Here is a 20445-nt window from a genome sequence, read left to right on the forward strand (position 1 = left end):
TATAGAATGTTTCGTGCTTCCAAGAGCCATTATTCATTCATTCATTACCAGACAGAACCAGATCTCAGGTACTGTAAAGGACTCGGCTAACAGTGCTTTTTTCTTCCTCACCAGCACTGGACTCCGCCCTTTTCTAAGTGGAAGAATGTATAAATTACAGTGAAAAGCAGTATCACTTTCCTTCATAAACCAGGGTTCTCCTCCCATAGTCATCACCTCGGTTAAAGGCACTGCCACCTGCCAGTCACCCAGGCTGAAAATCTCAGTAAGCTTCAACTCTTCCTGGTTCTTGGACTGTCCAATCTTATTGACATAACTCTGCACTGTCTTTTGCTTCCTTCCCTGCTGTCCATCTCTGGTGCTATCACCTGAAGTCAGGCTCTTTGCGTCTCTTGCATAAACACTCTCACTCCTTTCAGCTTCCCTGCTCAAACTCTCCTCTACATCAGCAGTTCTCAAAATGTGGGTTGTGGACCACCAATGGCCCCTAGGACCCTTTCAGGGTGCTGTGAAAACGCAACTCTTTTCATAATTGTACGGCATTATCTGGGTCTTTCTCTCTGTTGATACTTGCACTGATGGCCCCACAAGCAAACTGCTGATGCCCTGCAGAATCAAGAGAGTTGCACCAGCTTTGGAGTCACTGTATTCTTTGCTGCCACACAGTGAAGGAAACAGAAAAAATTATTCATTTTATTAAAGCCTGAAGTAACTACAAAGCACTTCTGCTGCACACCAAAATATGAAAGTTGTCCTAAGGAAATGCACTTATGTGCATTTCAGTCATGAGCTGAACTAGCCTCTTTGCCCACGGAACACCATTTTCACTTTAAAGGATGGGTGCTAAATCAGCTATGGTTACCCAAACTTGGGCATCTGGCAGACATTTTATTTAGAAAAGAACAAAATGGGTCCATCTTCATGAAAAGAAAAGACAATTCTTCATGACTGGTAAAAACTGAAGCTTTCAAGAGAAAATCAGAATTTTGGAAAACTCATATCCTTCACTGTGAGCTTGATGACTTCCTAAATCAGACTTTACTAATGAGACTGGAGGTGAATTAGCGAATGTGATTTTCAGTGGGACTGTGGGCTCTAGAAGGGTGTGATTCAGGTCTCTAATTTTATTAAGCAGGCACAGAGTCTCCTGCAGTAGGCGCACAGCTGAAGTTACAACTGAATGACAAAGGAAGGAATGGACGGAATTAATAGGGCTAAAACATGAAGTGCTTTGTAGAGGCTAGTCTAGATGACTGTTCCGCAAACAACTTATACATTTACAATCCCCACCTCTTGCCTTTGTATCATTTACTTACTTGCTTTTCATTGCCTGGCAAGCTCCCAGCATCACTATCAAGATTTATTTAATAACTTTTCCCCAAAGATTGCAAAAAAATAAAAACCTGCCACAAACTATTATTCCATTATTCACTCCAATTACTTTCTATCAATTTAGCTTGCTTTTCATAGGACAATCATAATGCAAATAAAGAAACCACACATATGTTTTGTTCTGCTATTACATTTCAAAATTTAGCATTCATTTAAAATTGTATTTTCCAAACCATTAACCATGAAAAAAAATCTTTTAATTAGTAACGTTTCCTTCCGTACAGATGGAAAGACAGTAAATTATCACTTTCTCTTTAAAGCAATCTATAAATTACCCAATGTTATAGTCAACAATTAATCAGAAAGAGAATCCCAGTCTCGGGCTGTTTCTCAAATTATATGTGCTGGGCACGGCGATGGATCTCCCTTCAATAAATGGCTTGTGCCACCTGCTAAGAGTGCTGGCAGCAGATGGCTCCAGACCCTTAGGGATTGTCTCAACTGTAAACAGTCACTTCAACCAAGGGCATGCTCCATGGTTAGGGGTGGGGTGGCTGCACAACCAATAACTGATCTGTGCAGAAGTATCCCAGCTCAGGATACAATGAAGGGCCATTCTAACTCAGACTTTTCCGAGGGGTCAACTGAGGCTGACATTGAGCCAGCAGGAAACTTTACTTCCCCAGATCACTTTCTCCCTCTGCTGGATCCTGCTTCTTTCCTCTCCCTTCTACGGGTAGTGATCCGAAGGGGGCTCCTTAATAAATATCTCACATGCTAACCCCATTCCAGGGGCTGCTTCCTGAGGTACCCAATCTATGAATCCCAATAGAAATGACCTTCACAGAAAATTCCACACGGGCAATTTAGTTTCATTTTTTTGTGCTTTTTTAAAAAAGCAGGACTTAGCAGTTAAGATTGGGATTTATGGTAAACACCAAACTAAAAGTATTTCTCAATTGTCACAATGTTTCAATATTAAGCTCATCCTTAACAATATAAGAAAAAATCCTTATATATATTTTTTTCACACCATCCCAGGTGTGAACCAACTGATTTCTTAGATTCCAAAGTTGGTTGTGAAAATCAATTTCATTATTTTATAGACTCATCTATAGGTAGTTACTTTCAAAGAGATAACATTTGATAATGAAATAATTCTCATCACTGTTTCAAATAATCTTTCATTTTAGCATTTGGAGTGCCATATGCTAAAATGCATGTGAAATGCATGTGAAAAATCACCAAATGCTGTGTCATGGTTAATAAATCAGATCAGATTAGATACAGGTGGTATTATTATTTGAGCACCAGGTTGCAGTCACCTCTTAGGGATAAATAACTCAAAATTCTAGATGTCCTTTTTGGCTAGACAAAAGTAAAGTGGTTCTGAGCACACCAGCTAGGATCTGTTCACACAAATACAGTGACTTGTACATTAACAAGCTGGAGATAATTAATCTACAAACATGCTGTGATTGTCACAATTTTGTTTGGACAGTCATAGAAAGAAATGAGCTAAAACTCCCTTCTGCCCTCTCCTGGATTAAAGAAGAAATTGTCATCTATTATTAGATACACCAGAACTTCCCTAACAATGATAAAATATTTTCTTTCCTCCTAACTATTGTTTATGAACCTTGTTAAAATGCAGGTCCTTATTTCAAAAATGCCATATAATATAGGCTAAATTCTAATATTCAGGAGTCAGGGGAATTTTTGAGATTTACTCCTTTAAAGCGGAGAAAACTTAATCAGCAGAGAGAATATTACAGGGGCTCATTTGCCAAGCTCCTAGAAGTTAGAAACAAAGTCCCTGAGGCCACATTGCTCCAGCAACTAATCCCTTGTGACATTTTCATTGACATTTAGCCCACCTGAGCCCATTAGTCTGCAGTTATACGAGTGACTTGGTGACACATGCTGGAGCCTTCCCCAGCATTCTATAAGCCCAATTGTCCTCCTGGAGAACCTTCCTCAGCTGAGTTTAAGTGAAAATGAGCTGACATCAGCTAACACGACAGAGCTGGGAGGGAAAAAGACAGAGGAGGAAAAAAATTCAGCTACACTTTGACCTTGAGCATTAGTTCCAATGAGTGCCATCACTGATCTGATCTGCTGTTTTTGTGCAATTATGAGAAGGTAAGAAATCAACGGCTCTGGCTGCTTAGATATTAATTAAATTATCCAAAGCACGAGTGGGAACAAAAGGAAAATGTACACACACCATTAAGCTTGTCTGCAGCATAGAAGAGAAATTAAGAAATAACCTCCTTCCCCCTAAGTAGGTCTCCTCTTTTCATGGAAGTTTTGGCATATATTTGTTCTTAAAAACATTAAAGGAGGGGCTGCAAGGGTAGTTCAGGGGCAGAATTCTTCCCTGCCATGTGGGAGATGTGGGTTTGATTCCTGGTCCATGCACTTGCCCAAAAACAAATATACAAGCAAAACAAACAAACAAAATACAACAAATAGACAAAAATTCAACAAATGGTGCTTCAATAACAGGATACTCACATGGAAAAATAATGAAATATAACCCTGCCATACAGCGTACACACACACACACAAACCACCAAAGGAAAGCGGCCTCCCAGCCTCACTTCCTGTAGTTTTCCAATTCTCGATTTCTGTCTATTTCATAGTTTCTGCTTAAGACCATATTACGCTTTTATGCAAATACTGATGCCTCAAGTTTAAGGAATAAGTTATATGTCAAACACTTCATTCTTTGCTGATATCTTTAGAATTTCAAGGAAAAACTGGAATTCTGTCCTTTGCTTTCACATCTACTAGTGAATAAAATATTATCACATTCCACTGAATCCATTACTTAACATCACTCAAACATATTTAACCAGACTTTTTTTCCCCAAAAGAGAGAAAGGGTTTATTACTAGGCACACAGCAGGAAAGCAGATGGCCTAGAGGCCCAAAAATCTGTCTCCCTGAACTGCAGTAATTCGGGCAGTTTTACTAGAAAAAAAAATGGGAAGCGTTTAGGATAATGAGCACGGTGGCCCTAGTGATGTAATTAGGGGTGATCTGATTATTGAGCACGCGCAGATCATAGAATGCGCTTAGTCACAGAATGTATGAAAGAAAATGGCGGAACGAGGTATAGGTGACTTGTAGGTATAACCAGATTTTTAGCTGCAGAGCACAAGAAATGAGTACCATATTTTTATCCTTTCCCATCTTCACTGCCCCATCCCAATAGTTATGCCCTCCTTACTCAACTTAAGTAGATAGTTCAATAAACACTAAATAGATAAGTGAAATCAGTACCTGTATACATTCCTTTTTAAAAAGCTTACCTTTATTGAAGGAAAAATAATTTATTATGTCCAGAACCTAAATTTTCAGGAGCACATAATCTAACTCAACCTGTCTGGACAGATTATTTAAGCAATTCAAACACGGGGAGCCCAGAATAAGAATGAGTACCTTTAATCCTGTATAGCTTAGTGTAATGCCTAGATACATCCCAGAGTATATTAAGCAGATAATCAAAAAGTACTGGCAAAGTCCCTTGAGGGATGTGAGAAACAATATGGAACTATTAAACTCCACCGGGAAAATCCCAGATACTGTGCTAAACATTAGGGACACCCAAATCAATAGGCCAAGCCCTTGATCTTGAGGCTTGCTCTTGTGAAGCTTATGTAGGTAGCAGAGAAGCTGAGCCTACCTATAGGTATGCCCAAGAGTCACCTCTGGAGGACTTCTTCTATTGCTCAAATGTGGCTTTTCTCTCTCTAAACCGAACCCTGCAAATGAAACTATTGCCCTCCCTCCTACATGGGGCATGACATCCAGGGATGAAAGGCTCCCTGGCAGCATGGGAGATAACCCCAGGAAAGAGCTGGCCCTGGCACCACAGGATTGGCAATGCCATTCTGACCAAAAGGGGGAAAAGAAGTGTAACAAATAAGGTATCAGTGGCAGAGAAAATTCAAATAGAGTCAAGAGGATACTCTGGAGGTCGTTCTTATGCAAGCTTCAGTTAGACATTCCTACCTATCATAACTTGCCAAACCCCAACCAAAACCATTCCTACCAGTTCTAAAGAATACCTAGGGCATCATATAAGATTCTGCAAAGGTTCCATGCACTAGGGTAACTTTCCAAAATCTACAGGCTCCAGATGGGTCCCTGGACCAGATAAGTCCTGAAATGCTGAGGGGCCAACCCTTTCAGAACATCAACATCCCCCTATCCCATATTGTCGACAGCCCCTTCCAACATGAAGAAGTTAGAATGGGCATAGCCCAAATATCCCTAAAGAGTGGGAGAAAGATCAAAGGTGATAGTGGAGTTATATAGAGAAGGTCAGGTTTAATAAATGAGTATGACTGCTGAATCATGATACTGATATTTCTTTTAACCCCCAGGACCTCAGAGTAGCTAGACATAACAACCTGAAACTGTGAAATTGTAACCCATACCAAACTCTGAAATTTGTTCTACAACTTATTGTTGAGATATACTTTGGCTTTTATATAAATACGTTATTTAAAGAGAAGAAGGAGTATAACAGAAAAGATAGTTTTTTTTTATTAATAAAAAAAATTAACAAAACATTTAGAAATCATTCCATTCTACATGTACAATCAGTAATTCTTAATATCATCACATAGTTGCATATTCATCATTTCTTAGTACATTTGCATCGATTTAGAGAAAGAAATAAAAAGACAACAGAATAAGAAATAAAATGATAATAGAAAGAAAAAAAAAACCTATACCTCACATGCAGCTTCATTCAATGTTTTAACATAATTGCATTACAATTAGGTAGTATTGTGCTGTCCATTTCTGAGTTTTTATATCCACTCCTGTTGCACAGTCTGTATCCCTTCAGCTCCAATTACCCCTTCTCTCTTTTTTTTTAATTAAAGGAAAAAAAGAAATTAACCCAACATTTAGACATCATACCATTCTACATATGCAATCAGTAATTCTTAACATCATCACATAGATGCATGATCAACGTTTCTTAGTACATTTGCATTGGTTTAGAAGAACTAGCAACACAACCGAAAAAGATATAGAATGTTAATATAGAGAAAAAAATAAAAGTAATAATAGTAAAAACAAAACAAAACAAAACAAAAACCTATAGCTCGGATGCAGCTTCATTCAGTGTTTTAACATGATTACTTTACAATTAGGTATTATTGTGCTGTCCATTTTTGAGTTTTTGTATCTAGTCCTGTTCCACAGTCTGTATCCCATCAGCTCCAATCACCCATTATCTTACCCTGTTTCTAACTCCTGCTGGACTCTGTTACCAATGACATATTCCAAGTTTATTCTCGAATGTCGATTTACATCACTGGGACCATACAGTATTTGTCTTTTAGTTTTTGGCTAGACTCACTCAGCATAATGTTCTCTAGGTCCATCCATGTTATTACATGCTTCATAAGTTTATCCTGTCTTAAAGCTGCATAATATTCCATCGTATGTATATACCACAGTTTGTTTAGCCACTCGTCTGTTGATGGACATTTTGCCTGTTTCCATCTCTTTGCAATTATAAATAACGCTGCTATAAACATTGGTGTGCAAATGTCCGTTTGAGTTTTTACCCTTAATTCCTTTGAGTAGATTCCCAGAAATGGTATTGCTGGGTCGTATGGCAATTCTAAATTCAGCTTTTTGAGGAACCGCCAAACTGCTTTCCACAGTGGTTGCACCATTTGACATTCCCACCAACAGTGGATAAGTGTGCCTCTTTCACCGCATCCTCTCCAGCACTTGTCATTTTCTGTTTTGTTGATAATGGCCATTCTGGTGGGTGTGAGATGATATCTCATTGTGGTTTTGATTTGCATTTCTCTAATGGCCAGGGACATTGAGCATCTCTTCATGTGCCTTTTGGCCATTTGTATTTCCTCCTCTGAGAGGTGTCTATTCAAGTTTTTTTCCCATTTTGTAATTGGGTTGGCTGTCTTTTTGTTGTTGAGTTGAACAATCTCTTTATAAATTCTGGATACTAGACCTTTATCTGATATGTCATTTCCAAATATTGTCTCCCATTGTGTAGGCTGTCTTTCTACTTTCTTGATGAAGTTCTTTGATGCACAAAAGTGTTTAATTTTGAGGATTTCCCATTTATTTATTTCGTTCTTCAGTGCTCTTGCTTTAGGTTTAAGGTCCATAAAACCGCCTCCAATTGTAAGATTCATAAGATATCTCCCTACATTTTCCTCTAACTGTTTTATGGTCTTAGACCTAATGTTTAGATCTTTGATCCATTTTGAGTTAACTTTTGTGTAGGGTGTGAGATACGGGTCTTCTTTCATTCTTCTGCATATGGATATCCAGTTCTCTAGGCACCATTTATTGAAGAGACTGTTCTGTCCCAGGTGAGTTGGCTTGACTGCCTTATCAAAGATCAAATGTCCATAGATGAGAGGGTCTATATCTGAGCACTCTATTCGATTCCATTGGTCGATATATCTATCTTTATGTCAATACCATGCTGTTTTGACCACTGTGGCTTCATAATATGCCTTAAAGTCAGGCAGTGCAAGACCTCCGCTTTGTTATTTTTCCTCAAGATGTTTTTAGCAAATTCGGGGCACCCTGCCCTTCCAGATAAATTTGCTTATTGGTTTTTCTATTTCTGAAAAATAAGTTGTTGGGATTTTGATTGGTATTGCATTGAATCTGTAAGTCAATTTAGGTAGGATTGACATCTTAACTATATTTAGTCTTCCAATCCATGAACACGGTATGCCCTTCCATCTATTTAGGTCTTCTGTGATTTCTTTAGCAGTTTTTTGTAGTTTTCTTTATATAGGTTTTTTTGTCTCTTTAGTTAAATTTATTCCTAGGTATTTTATTCTTTTAGTTGCAACTGTAAATGGGATTTGTTTCTTGATTTCCCCCTCAGCTTGTTCATTGCTAGTGTATAGAAATGCTACAGATTTTTGAATGTTGATCTTGTAACCTGCTACTTTGCTGTACTCATTTATTAGCTCTAGTAGTTTTGTTGTGGATTTTTCCGGGTTTTCGACGTATAGTATCATATCATCTGCAAACAGTGATAGTTTTACTTCTTCCTTTCCAATTTTGATGCCTTGTATTTCTTTTTCTTGTCTAATTGCTCTGGCTAGAACCTCCAACACAATGTTGAATAATAGTGGTGATAGTGGACATCCTTGTCTTGTTCCTGATCTTAGAGGGAAAGTTTTCAATTTGTCCCCATTGAGGATGATATTAGCTGTGGGTTTTTCATATATTCCCTCTATCATTTTAAGGAAGTTCCTTTGTATTCCTATCTTTTGAAGTGTTTTCAACAGGAAAGGATGATGAATCTTGTCAAATGCCTTGTCTGCATCAATTGAGATGATCATGTGATTTTTCTGCTTTGATTTGTTGATATGGTGTATTACATTAATTGATTTTCTTATGTTGAACCATCCTTGCATACCTGGGATGAATCCTACTTGGTCATGATGTATAATTCTTTTAATGTGTTGTTGGATACGATTTGCTAGAATTTTATTGAGGATTTTTTCATCTATATTCATTAGAGAGATTGGCCTGTAGTTTTCTTTTTTTGTAATACCTTTGCCTGGTTTTGGTATGAGGGTGATGTTGGCTTCATAGAATGAATTAGGTAGTTTTCCCTCCGCTTCGATTTTTTTGAAGAGTTTGAGGAGAGTTGGTACTAATTCTTTCTGGAATGTTTGATAGAATTCACATGTGAAGCGTCTGGTCCTGGACTTTTCTTTTCAGAAAGCTTTTGAATGACTAATTCAATTTCTTTACTTGTGATTGGTTTGTTGAGGTCATCTATGTCTTCTTGAGTCAAAGTTGGTTGTTCATGCCTTTCCAGGAACCCGTCCATTTCATCTAAATTGTTGTATTTATTAGCGTAAAGTTGTTCATAGTATCCTGTTATTACCTCCTTTATTTCTGTGAGGTCAGTAGTTATGTCTCCTCTTCCATTTCTGATCTTATTTATTTGCATCCTCTCTCTTCTTCTTTTTGTCAATCTTGATAAGGGCCCATCAATCTTATTGATTTTCTCATAGAACCAACTTCTGGTCTTATTGATTTTCTCTATTGTTTTCATGTTTTCAATTTCATTTATTTCTGCTCTAATCTTTGTTATTTCTTTCCTTTTGCTTGCTTTGGGGTTAGTTTGCTGTTCTTTCTCCAGTTCTTCCAAGTGGAGAATTAATTCCTGCATTTTTGCCTTTTCTTCTTTTCTGATACAGGCATTTAGGGCAATAAATTTCCCTCTTAGCACTGCCTTTGCTGCGTCCCATAAGTTTTGAAATGTTGTGTTTTCCTTTTCATTCGCCTAGAGGTATTTGCTAATTTCTCTAGCAATTTCTTCTTTGACCCAGTCGTTTTTTAAGAGTGTGTTGTTGAGCCTCCACGTATTTGTGAATTTTCTGGCACTCCGCCTATTATTGATTTCCAACTTCATTCCTTTATGATCCGAGAAAGTGTTGTGTATGATTTCAATCTTTTTAAATTTGTTAAGACTTGCTTTGTGACCCAGCATATGGTCTATCTTTGAGAATGATCCATGAGCACTTGAGAAAAAGGTGTATCCTGCTGATGTGGGATGTAATGTCCTATAAATGTCTGTTAAGTCTAGCTCATTTATAGTAATATTCAGATTCTCTATTTCTTTATTGATCCTCTGTCTAGATGTTCTGTCCATTGATGAGAGTGGTGAATTGAAGTCTCCAACTATTATGGTATATGAGTCTATTTCCCTTTTCAGTGTTTGCAGTGTATTCCTCACGTATTTTGGGGCATTCTGGTTCGGTGCGTAAATATTTATGATTGTTATGTCTTCTTGTTTAATTGTTCCTTTTATTAGTATATAGTGTCCTTCTTTGTCTCTTTTAACTGTTTTACATCTGAAGTCTAATTTGTTGGATATTCGTATAGCCACTCCTGCTCTTTTCTGGTTGTTATTTGCATGAAATATCTTTTCCCAACCTTTCACTTTCAACCTCTGTTTATCTTTGGGTCTAAGATGTGTTTCCTGTAGACAGCATATAGAAGGATCCTGTTTTTTAATCCATTCTGCCAATCTATGTCTTTTGATTGGGGAATTCAGTCCATTAACATTTAGTGTTATTACTGTTTGGATAATATTTTCCTCTAACATTTTGCCTTTTATATTATATATATCATATCTGATTTTCCTTCTTTCTACACTCTTCTCCATACCTCTCTCTTCTGTCTTTTTGTATCTGACTCTAGTGCTCCCTTTAGTATTTCTTGCAGAGCTGGTCTCTTGGTCACAAATTCTCTCAGTGACTTTTTGTCTGAGAATGTTTTAATTTCTCCCTCATTTTTGAAGGACAATTTTGCTGGATATAGGAGTCTTGGTTGGCAGTTTTTCTCTTTTAGTAACTTAAATATATCATCCCACTGTCTTCTAGCTTCCATGGTTTCTGCTGAGAAATCTACAGTCTTATTGGGTTTCCCTTGTATGTGATGGATTGCTTCTCTCTTGCTGCTTTCAAGATCCTCTCTTTCTCTTTGACCTCTGACATTCTAACTAGTAAGTATCTTGGAGAACGCCTATTTGGGTCTAATCTCTTTGGGTTGCGCTGCACTTCTTGGATCTGTAATTTTAGGTCTTTCATAAGAGTTGGGAAATTTTCAGTGATAATTTCTTCCATTAGTTTTTCTCCTCCTTTTCCCTTCTCTTCTCCTTCTGGGACACCCACAACATGTATATTTGTGCGGTTCATATTGTCCTTGAGTTCCCTGATCCCCTGTTCAAATTTTTCCATTCTTTTCCCGATAGTTTCTGTTTCTTTTTGGAATTCAGATGTTCCATCCTCCAAATCACTAATTCTATCTTCTGTCTCTTTAAATCTATCATTGTAAGTATCCATTGTTTTTTCCATCTTTTCTACTTTATCCTTCACTTCCATAAGTTCTGTGATTTGTTTTTTCAGATTTTCTATTTCTTCTTTTTGTTCAGCCCATGTCTTCTTCATGTCCTTCCTCAATTTCTCGATTTCCTTTTTGAAGAGGTTTTCCATTTCTGTTCGTATATTCAGCATTAGTTGTCTCAGCTCTTGTATCTCATTTGAACTATTGGTTTGTTCCTTTGACTGGGCCATATTCTCAGTCTTCTGAGCGTGGACCATTATCTTCTGCTGCTGGCGTCTGGGCATTTAGTCAGATTTCCCTGGGTGTCAGACCCAACAACGTTGTAAGATTTTTCTGTGAAATCTCTGGGTTCTGTTTTTCTTATCCTGCGCAGTAGGTGGCGCTCGTGGCACACGTTTGTCTCACGTGTTTGGAAGGGATCCCCCCGGTCACCGTTCTCCGCGGCCTGGGGATTTCCGATTCAATTCTCTCAGTTGGTTCGGGGGGCCACGCGTGGTGGGGGTGCCAGCCGCCGCGGCTTGAGGGGACCCTGTGGCTCCTTTATTAATTTCTCTATTGGTGTTTGGTTGGACCCAGTCTCTGCCACTGTCAGAAATTCCCTTCTCTCCCTGGAGGTGTCGGTCGCCGGCCACAGCAGGCCCGGGGAATTCGCCACCGGACCAGGAAGCCGCCCACGGGGGAGGGCCACCGCGGCTTGGGTAGCCCTCTGATCCGAGACTCGTAGCCAGTCCAGGAAGCCGCCCGCAAAAGAGGGGTGCCGGCCGCCGCGGCTTGGGAAACTTGCCTCTCCGAGACTCTCAGCTGGCCCGGGAAGGAGGGAGGGAGGAGCTCCGGCTGCCACAGCTGCCGCTGCTCGGGTAGTCGCGCACTGCTCGGGGATCTCACCGCAGCCGAGTCTCGCAGTCAGACTAGCCAGTCCAGACTGGGGTACGCTGTGTGTCCATTCCCTGCCGTGGCCCCGGGAGCTGTTCTGCACTGTTTCTGTTCACTTAGTAGTTGCTCTGGAGGAGGAACAAGTGAAGCAGCTGTCTCCGCCGCTTTGGTCCGGACTTGAGAATGAGCCGCCACTTCTCGCGCTGCTCTTCCACACCTCCTGATTCTAATCCTCTTTTTATCATGGATATAAAGAGCTCATACCAATCTTCCAGGTCCTACTGCACGTGGCCCAAGTACTCCACGAGTTATAGAAAAGATAGTTTTAACAAATGAGTATGACTGCTGAATCATGATACTGATATTTCTTTTAACCCCCAGTACCTCAGAGTAGCTAGACATAACAACCTGAAACTGTGAAATTGTAACCCATACCAAACTCTGAAATTTGTTCTACAATTTATTGTTGAGATATACTTTGGCTTTTATATAAATACGTTATTTAAAGAGAAGAAGGAGTATAACAGAAAAGATAGTTTTAACAAATGAGTATGACTGCTGAATCATTATATGGATATTTCTGTTGGTCTCCAGTGTATTGGAGCAGCTAGAAGAAAAAAACAAAAAATCATGGAGCTGTAACCCATACCAAACTTTAAAATCTGTTCCATAAATGCTTCTTAAAACTTACTTGGAAATTTGTTGCTTTTTATTATATATACTTCACAATTAAAAAAAAAGTTTACCTATATTGAAAGGAGAAAAAACCACAAAAGAGGTGAAGTTTCATGTCATATAATGAAAGCTTAGAATTAGAACAATTTTATGTCTATATGGTTGCCTATGCGCACATACACACAAAAAAGAGTAGTTCTGAGTATCTCAATAATATTCATTGTTTTATATAAAAGAGTTACCTCTTTTTGGCCCCAATTCGTGTTAACGCCAATAACAGTATCTTATTATGTCAATAACAGTAGGATGACTCTTGAGGTGAGGGTAAGGGTACAGGTGGGGTGTTGACAAAGCCCTTCTCTGATTCTCAAAACATTCCCTAGATGAGTGGTCCTCTTGGTTGATAACCAGTATAAAATCTTCCCATAAAAATATTACATTATGATTTACTCTTCAGAGGAGGAAATATTTTTGTCAAGCTTACTTGACATTCTGAGAAACATTCTGAGATACAGCCATTGCTACCTTTTTTCTTAGGAAGTCACCAATCTATGGAAGTTTGAATGATTTCAATTTGGGGAAGGCTTTGGCATTTTTCTAAGTTCATGGTCAGAGATCAACCATGTCAAGACTCTCACTTTATAGGTGAAAAACTTGAAGCTCAGGGAACAGAAATGACTTATTGAAGGTCACATTGCCCAAGTGATAGGTTAACAATGGCGTTTCAACATTGCCACATTGGCTGAGAAGGTCAGAATGCCACATACATACTTTTCTCCCCGTGACAATGACTCAAGTTGACAGGAATGCAGAATGCTTGGAGTAAGCAGAGGTCTTGGGGCAAAGTGCCAGCTTTGTGCTTTCACTGGTCAAAGCCTTAGTGTGACCTTGGGAAGGCAGCAGAATGCATCTAACCATTCAGATCTATCATAAGGAAGAATGAGCCTGATGGGTTTCACAAGATGTCATTAGTATTTCCAAATAAACAGATGTAAGATACTGTGCAAATACAGAAGTAGGACTCCAGTAGCACTTACCAGTTTTTTAATAATCTCCTGCTGAGTGACCACTGATATTCACGACAATATTAATATATTTTATAAGTCAAACAGTCAGTTTTACTTAGCATAATTTCAGAGATAACTGCGTGTAATTTTATTTAACCTTTCAGAAGATAGATCAATTTACGCATGTTATGCCCTATTAACCAGAATACAGTACATTCAAAAATGTGCTGTTCTGATTCAAAAATACCTTCTCAAAGAAGTCTCCTTGATCCTTCCCCAGGGAGCACTGGACTCAGAATAACACAGTCTTGAGTTTGAATCCTGAGCTTGCTGTTTGCTACTTACTTGAGTTCAACAACTTTTAACCTCTTTGAGCTTCCGATTCCTCATATTAAAAAAAAACCTTTCTTATATAGCTGATGAAATGCCTTACTTGGCACACAATGGAGATTTAGTCCCCCACCTCTCCCTTTCTCCACCATCTATAAAACTGGAATATCAAATGGCACCTCTTCCACAGAATTGGTTTGAAGATTTAATTAAACAAGATGATCAAAAGCACACAAAATATGTTTGATGAAGAGAATTAAAAGGAGCATTCTCTCTCCTGAAGCAGGACAGCTGTAGCCCAGGGGTGCTTCCCCTGGACAAACATAATCCTGGGACGGGGCACGGGGTTTGGCAAGCAGAGGACAGCTGGAGCTCATGTTCCCTCACCCACGTTCCCTGGGATGATGAGTCCCGCACCCCTGTGGAGGGGCTTGCATCTGAACTCCCTCACCAGCGCTCTCTGTACCTACTGTCCCAGTGGGCTGCACTCATGGCTCACGTTCCCTTGCAAACGAGAGACCAACAGAAAGCAGCTGGTACAGAAACTGGCAGAGAAGCTCAGCAAATGAGAAACACTATCACAGCCAATGGTCTAATAGCTCCTAGTAGTCAAGCATCCAAGACAGCAGTGACTAGTACACACTTTGGCATTAGAAAGCAACTGTTTGTTGATTGTACCATTTGTTTCAATCTACCCAAACACCTTATTTACCCTGGAATCAAGGGATTTGCTACACATTATGAAATGTATGTCGGCATGTGTCTACAAAGTCATTTATTAATAATCTGAAAATTAGGCAGAAAAAAGAGCCTTTCTCATCTTTCACTATCTTCCTTCTTAAAAATTAAAACTACAATTCTAACATCTAGTGCAATATATAAGATTCTACAAAGGTTCCATGTACTAGGGTAACATTCCAGAAACCTAAAACCTCCAGATGGGTCCCTGAACCAGCTGGTCCTAAAACCCAGAGGGCCCAGCCTCTCCAGAACATCAGCTAATTCCATATCCCTATCTCATATTATTGGCAGCCCCTTCCAACATGAAAAAGTTAGAATGGGCATAGCCCAAACACCCCTAAAGAGTGGGGGAAAGATCAAAGGTGATGGTGGAGTTATACAGAGAAGGTCGGGTTTAACAAGTGAATATGATTTTTGAATCATACTGATATTTCTCTTAATCTCCAGTATCTTAGAGCAGCTAGAAGTAAAAACCTAAAATTGTAGAATTGTAACCCATATCAAACTTCAATATCTGTTATACGACTAATTGTTGTGCTGTGCTTAGAAACTTATTGCTTTTTTGTATATATACTATTATTCACAAAAAGGAAAAAAGTTCTATTGTGATGATAAAAAAACATTTATTTCTTCTAGCCTCCAGTGTTCAGGAGCAGCTAGAAGGAAAAATCTGAGAGGATGGTATGGTAGCCCATGACAAACTCTGGGATCTGCCCTGCAACTACTTGTTGAAGAGAGCTTTGAAAACTATTGTTTTTTTCTTTCTTTGCTTTATATATAAGTTATATTATACAATTACGAAAAATTGAAAAAAAATATGGTGGGGTGACATCATGTTTAAAGATAAAAAAAAAAAAAGTAGATTAGTGGATTCCAGGGTCTGCTGAGAGGGGGAATGGGAGTGTCTGCCTGAATTTTTGTTTCTTTTTCAGAGAGATGAAATATGGTCTGCAATTAGATAATGTTGATGGTTACACACCTTGTGCATATACTAAAAATTCCTGAATTGTATGCTTTAACATGGTGAGTTTTATGGTATGTAAATTATAACCCAATTTAAAAATAAATTAAATACCTATCAAAATTCCAACAACCTACTTTGAAGATTTGGAAAAGCTAACTACCAAATTCATCTGGAAGGGAAAGAAACCCCAAATAGCTAAAAGCATCCTAAAAAAGAAGAACAAAGTGAGAGGACTAACACTCGCCGACTTTCAAACCTATTACAAAGACACAGTCATCAAAACAGCATGGTACTGGCACAGAGAGTGAAGCATTGACCAATGGAATCAAATCAAGAGTGTAGAAATAGACCACCAAATCTATGGTCAACTGATTTATGAAAAGGCCCCCAAATCCTGTGAACTAGGACAAAATAGTCATTTCAATAATTGGGCATGGAAGAACTAGATATCAATAGTCAAAAGAATGAAAGAGGAACCCTATCTTACATCCTACACAAAAATTAACTCAAAGTGGATCAAACACCTAAATATAAGAACTAGCACCACGAAGCTTCCAGAAGAAAATGTAAGGAAACATGTTCAAGACCTAGTAGTAGGAGGGAGTTTCCTAAACTTTACACCCAAAGCACAAGCAACGAAAGAAAAAATAGATAAATGGGAACTCCTCAAAATCAAATGCTTCTGCACTTCAAAAGATGTTGTCAAAAAAGGTGAAGAGGCAGCCAACTCAATGTGAGAAATCATCTGGAAATCACATATCAGACAATGGTTTGATTTCCTGTATATATAAAGAACTCAACAACAAATGAACAACCCAATTATAAGATGGGCTAAAGATATGAATAGGCATTTTTCTCAAGAGCAAATACAAATGGCTCAAAAGCACATGAAGAGATGCTCATTTTCATTGGTATTAAGGGAAATGCAGATCAAGACTACAATGAGATACCACCTCACACCTATAAAAATGGCTGCTATTAAACAATCAGGAAACTATAAATGTTGGAGAGGATGTGGAGAAACTGGGGCACTTATGCACTGCTGGTGGGAATGTACAATGGTGCAGCCACTATGGAAGACTGTTTGGAGGCTCCTAGGAAACTAAATATCGAGGTTCTTAGGAAACTAAATATCGAGTTGCCTTATAACCCAGCAATAGCACTACTTGGTATATACCAAGAAGAGCTGAAAGCAACGACACAAACAGACATTTGCACACGATTGTTCATAGCAACATTATTCACAATTGCCAAAAGATGGAAACAAACCAAATGCCCATCAACAAACAAGTAGATCAACAAAATGTGGTATATACACACGATGGAATATTATGCAGCAGTAAGACAAAATGACATCCTGAAGCACATGACAAGATGGATGAGCCTTGAAGACATAATGCTGAGCGAAATTAGCTACACACAAAAGATAGATACTGTATGATTTCACTTTTATGACCAGCATAATGGTATAATCAGAGACTTGTAATACAGAATATAGGGGACTTAGAGATACATAGAAGCTAGAGATGGGTGAACCATTAGCTAATGAGATTGAACTACAATGTAAGGGAATAGATAGGAGCAAAGATGATTCGCTAGTGGGTCTAGAAGTAATATTACCATATGGAAGATGAACAAGTTTGAAAGCGGTTGTATAGACCAACGTGTCCCACTGATTCACATTAGAAATATGAACGAGTTCTCATAAGAATTACTTCAAAGGTATGATTCTTGTATAAAGAGTGTTCAGGTCCAGGATACAGGGGAAAAACTGCTATTGCATGCTATGAGCTATGTTCAAAAGGAAACCAAGGGCAGCATGGTGGCTCAATGGCAGAGTTCTCAGCTGCCATGCCAGAGACCTGAGTTCGATTCCTAGTGCTTGCTCATGCAAAAAAAAAAAAAAGGAAATCAAAAGCACTACCATAACAATAGCAGAGGTAAATAATGGGGGGAGGGACAAGAGTTAAGAGAAGGTTTAGATTTCCTATTTGGTGAGGATATGTTTATTGATTTTCTGTCACTTAGGAACAATGACATCATCTCAAATTGAGAATGTTGATGGACTGTGCCATGGTCTTCTACATGATGCCCAGTGGATGCAGGTAGCTGAAGCATGCACTGACGGAGCAGTAGACTGGCGAACAATGGTGTATGCTTATGAATGAAGGATGTGCTGCAACAAAAAGGAACAATGTCATGAGGCATGCAACAATATGAATGAACATGTGGGACATTTAGTGAGACAAAATAAGCCAGAAACAACAACAACAAAAATTGTATGGTCAACTTTATAAAATGTTTAGAAGAAAACAGGGGCCTAGATTGTAGGCTTTTAGAGCAGACACATTAAGTCCGGAGTGGTGATTACTATTTCTGGATTTTGAGAGGCTGTTTTATATACATAACCTGATATTTAAAGATAAGAATGAAGCCGAACAGGTTGGGGATAAAGTAATTCAGAACATAGGGATAAGGAAGACAGTGTCTATATTTTAGAACCACATATACTCCTTGAGACCAATGGAAGAATGGTTTATTTGATCTGGAACTGAAATTTTATGTAGTGCATAATCTAATTCAACCTATCTATACAGCTCATTTGAACAACTGAAACACAGGGAGCACAGAATAAAAAAGAGGTCCTTTAATCCTGTATAGATTACTGTAATGACTGGAAATATCCTAGAGTATATTAAGCAAATAATCAAAAAGTATTGGTAAAGTCCCATGAGGGAGGGGAGAAAGAATGTGGAACTATTAAGCCTTACCATCAGGAATCCCCTGATACTGTGTCAAACTTTAGGGACACCCAAATCAATAGGCCATGCCCTCGATAATGAGGTTTACTCTTGTGAAGCTTATGTAGGTAGTGGAGAAGCTTAGACTACCTATAGGCATGCCTAAGTATTACTTCTGGATGACCTCTGTGGTTGCTCAGATGTGGCCTTACTCTCTCCAAGCCCAACTCTACAAGTGAAATCATTGCCCTCCCTCCTGCATGGAACATGACATCCAGGGGTGAAAGTCTCCCTGGTGACGTGGGAGAGAACTCCCAGGGATGAATCCAGACCTGACACTGTGAGATCAACAATTCCATCCTGACCAAAAGGGGGAAAAGAAGTATAATTAATAATGTATCAGTGGTAGAGAAAGTTCAAATGGAGTTGAAAGGCTACTCTAGAGGTTGCTCTTACGCAAGCTTCAGGTAGACCTTGCTACCTATCATAACCTACCAACCCCCAACCAGGACAATTCCAGCCAATCCTAAAGAACTCCTACAGCAAGATATAAGTTTCCACAAGGGTTCAGCCACTAGAGTAACTCTCCAGAAACCTACGATCTCCAGATGGGTCCCTGGTCCAGATAAATCCTGAAACCTAGCCCAGCCCCTCCAGAACATCAGATAGTTCCATCTCCCTACCCCATATTAGTGGCAGACCCTTCCAATGCAATAAAATGTAGAACTGCCATAGCCCAAACAACCCTAAAGAGAGGTATCGAAAGATCAAAGGTGATGGTGGAGTTATACATAGAAGATAGGACTTAACAAATGAATATGAATGCTGAATCATTAAATTGATAACTCTTTTTGCCTCCAGTACTTTAGAGTAGCTAGAAGTAAAAACCTAAAAATGTGAAATTGTAACCCATGTCAAAGTTTGAAACATGTTCCACAACTAATTGAGGTGCTGTGCTTTGAAATTTATAGCGTTTTTGTTTATGTGTTATTTTTCACACACAAAAAAAGAAAATAAGAGTCAATTGTGATGATAAAAAGAATTTAAGCCCTCTAGCCTCCTATATTCTGAAGCAGCTAAAAGGAAAAATCTAAGAGGATCATATGGTAGCTGTTCTGGTTTGCTAGCTGCCGGAATGCAGCACACCAGAGATGGATCGGCTTTTAATAAAAGGGGATTTATTTTGTTGGTTCTTCAGAGGAAAGGCAGCTAACTTTCCACTGAGGTTCTTTCTTACGTGGAAGGCACAAGATGGTCTCTGCTGGTCTTTTCTCCGGGCCCCTGGGTTCCAACAACTTTCCCTGGGGCGACTTCTTTCTGCATCTCCAAAGGCCTGGGCTGAGCTGCTAGTGCTGAGATGAGGAATGCCGAGCTGCTAGGCTGTGCTATGTTGTGATCTCTCATTTAAGCACCAGCCAATTAAGTCAAATGTCACTCATTGCAGCAGACACGCCCCCTAGCCGACTGCCGATGTAATTGGCAACAGATGAGGTTCACATACCGTTGGCTTATGTCCACAGCAACAAGATTAGGTATGCTCACCTGGCCAAGTTGACAACTGAATCTAACTAACACAGTAGCCCATGACAAATTCTGGGACCTGTCATGTAACCACTTGTTGAACAGTGCTTTGAAAACTATTGCTTTTTTATTTCTTTACTCTGAATATATGTTATACTATACCATAAAAAAAGTTTAAAATAAAAATTAATTAATTAATTAATTAATTAAAGCCTGATCATTAACTTGGTATCTTTCTTTATGTTATATATCTTGTTACATTACATTTGTGTTTATGCTAAATCCAAACCAATACACACACACAGTCACACACACATATATATAAATATAAAATTCTAAACACTGAAATATGTTGCAGAATAAATAAAATTCT

At 38.8% G+C, this 20445-nt stretch overlaps 1 protein-coding gene across 1 annotated transcript in view; it reads right to left on the reverse strand.

Annotated features, from left to right (window-relative positions):
- MB21D2 (Mab-21 domain containing 2) overlaps window positions 1–20445 on the reverse strand; it is a 150522-nt gene that overhangs the window by 6237 nt on the left and 123840 nt on the right. The gene's annotated exons all lie outside the window — the stretch shown is intronic.

The sequence above is a fragment of the Tamandua tetradactyla genome, chromosome 10 (genome assembly GCF_023851605.1).
Source record: "Tamandua tetradactyla isolate mTamTet1 chromosome 10, mTamTet1.pri, whole genome shotgun sequence".
NCBI lineage: Eukaryota > Metazoa > Chordata > Mammalia > Pilosa > Myrmecophagidae > Tamandua > Tamandua tetradactyla.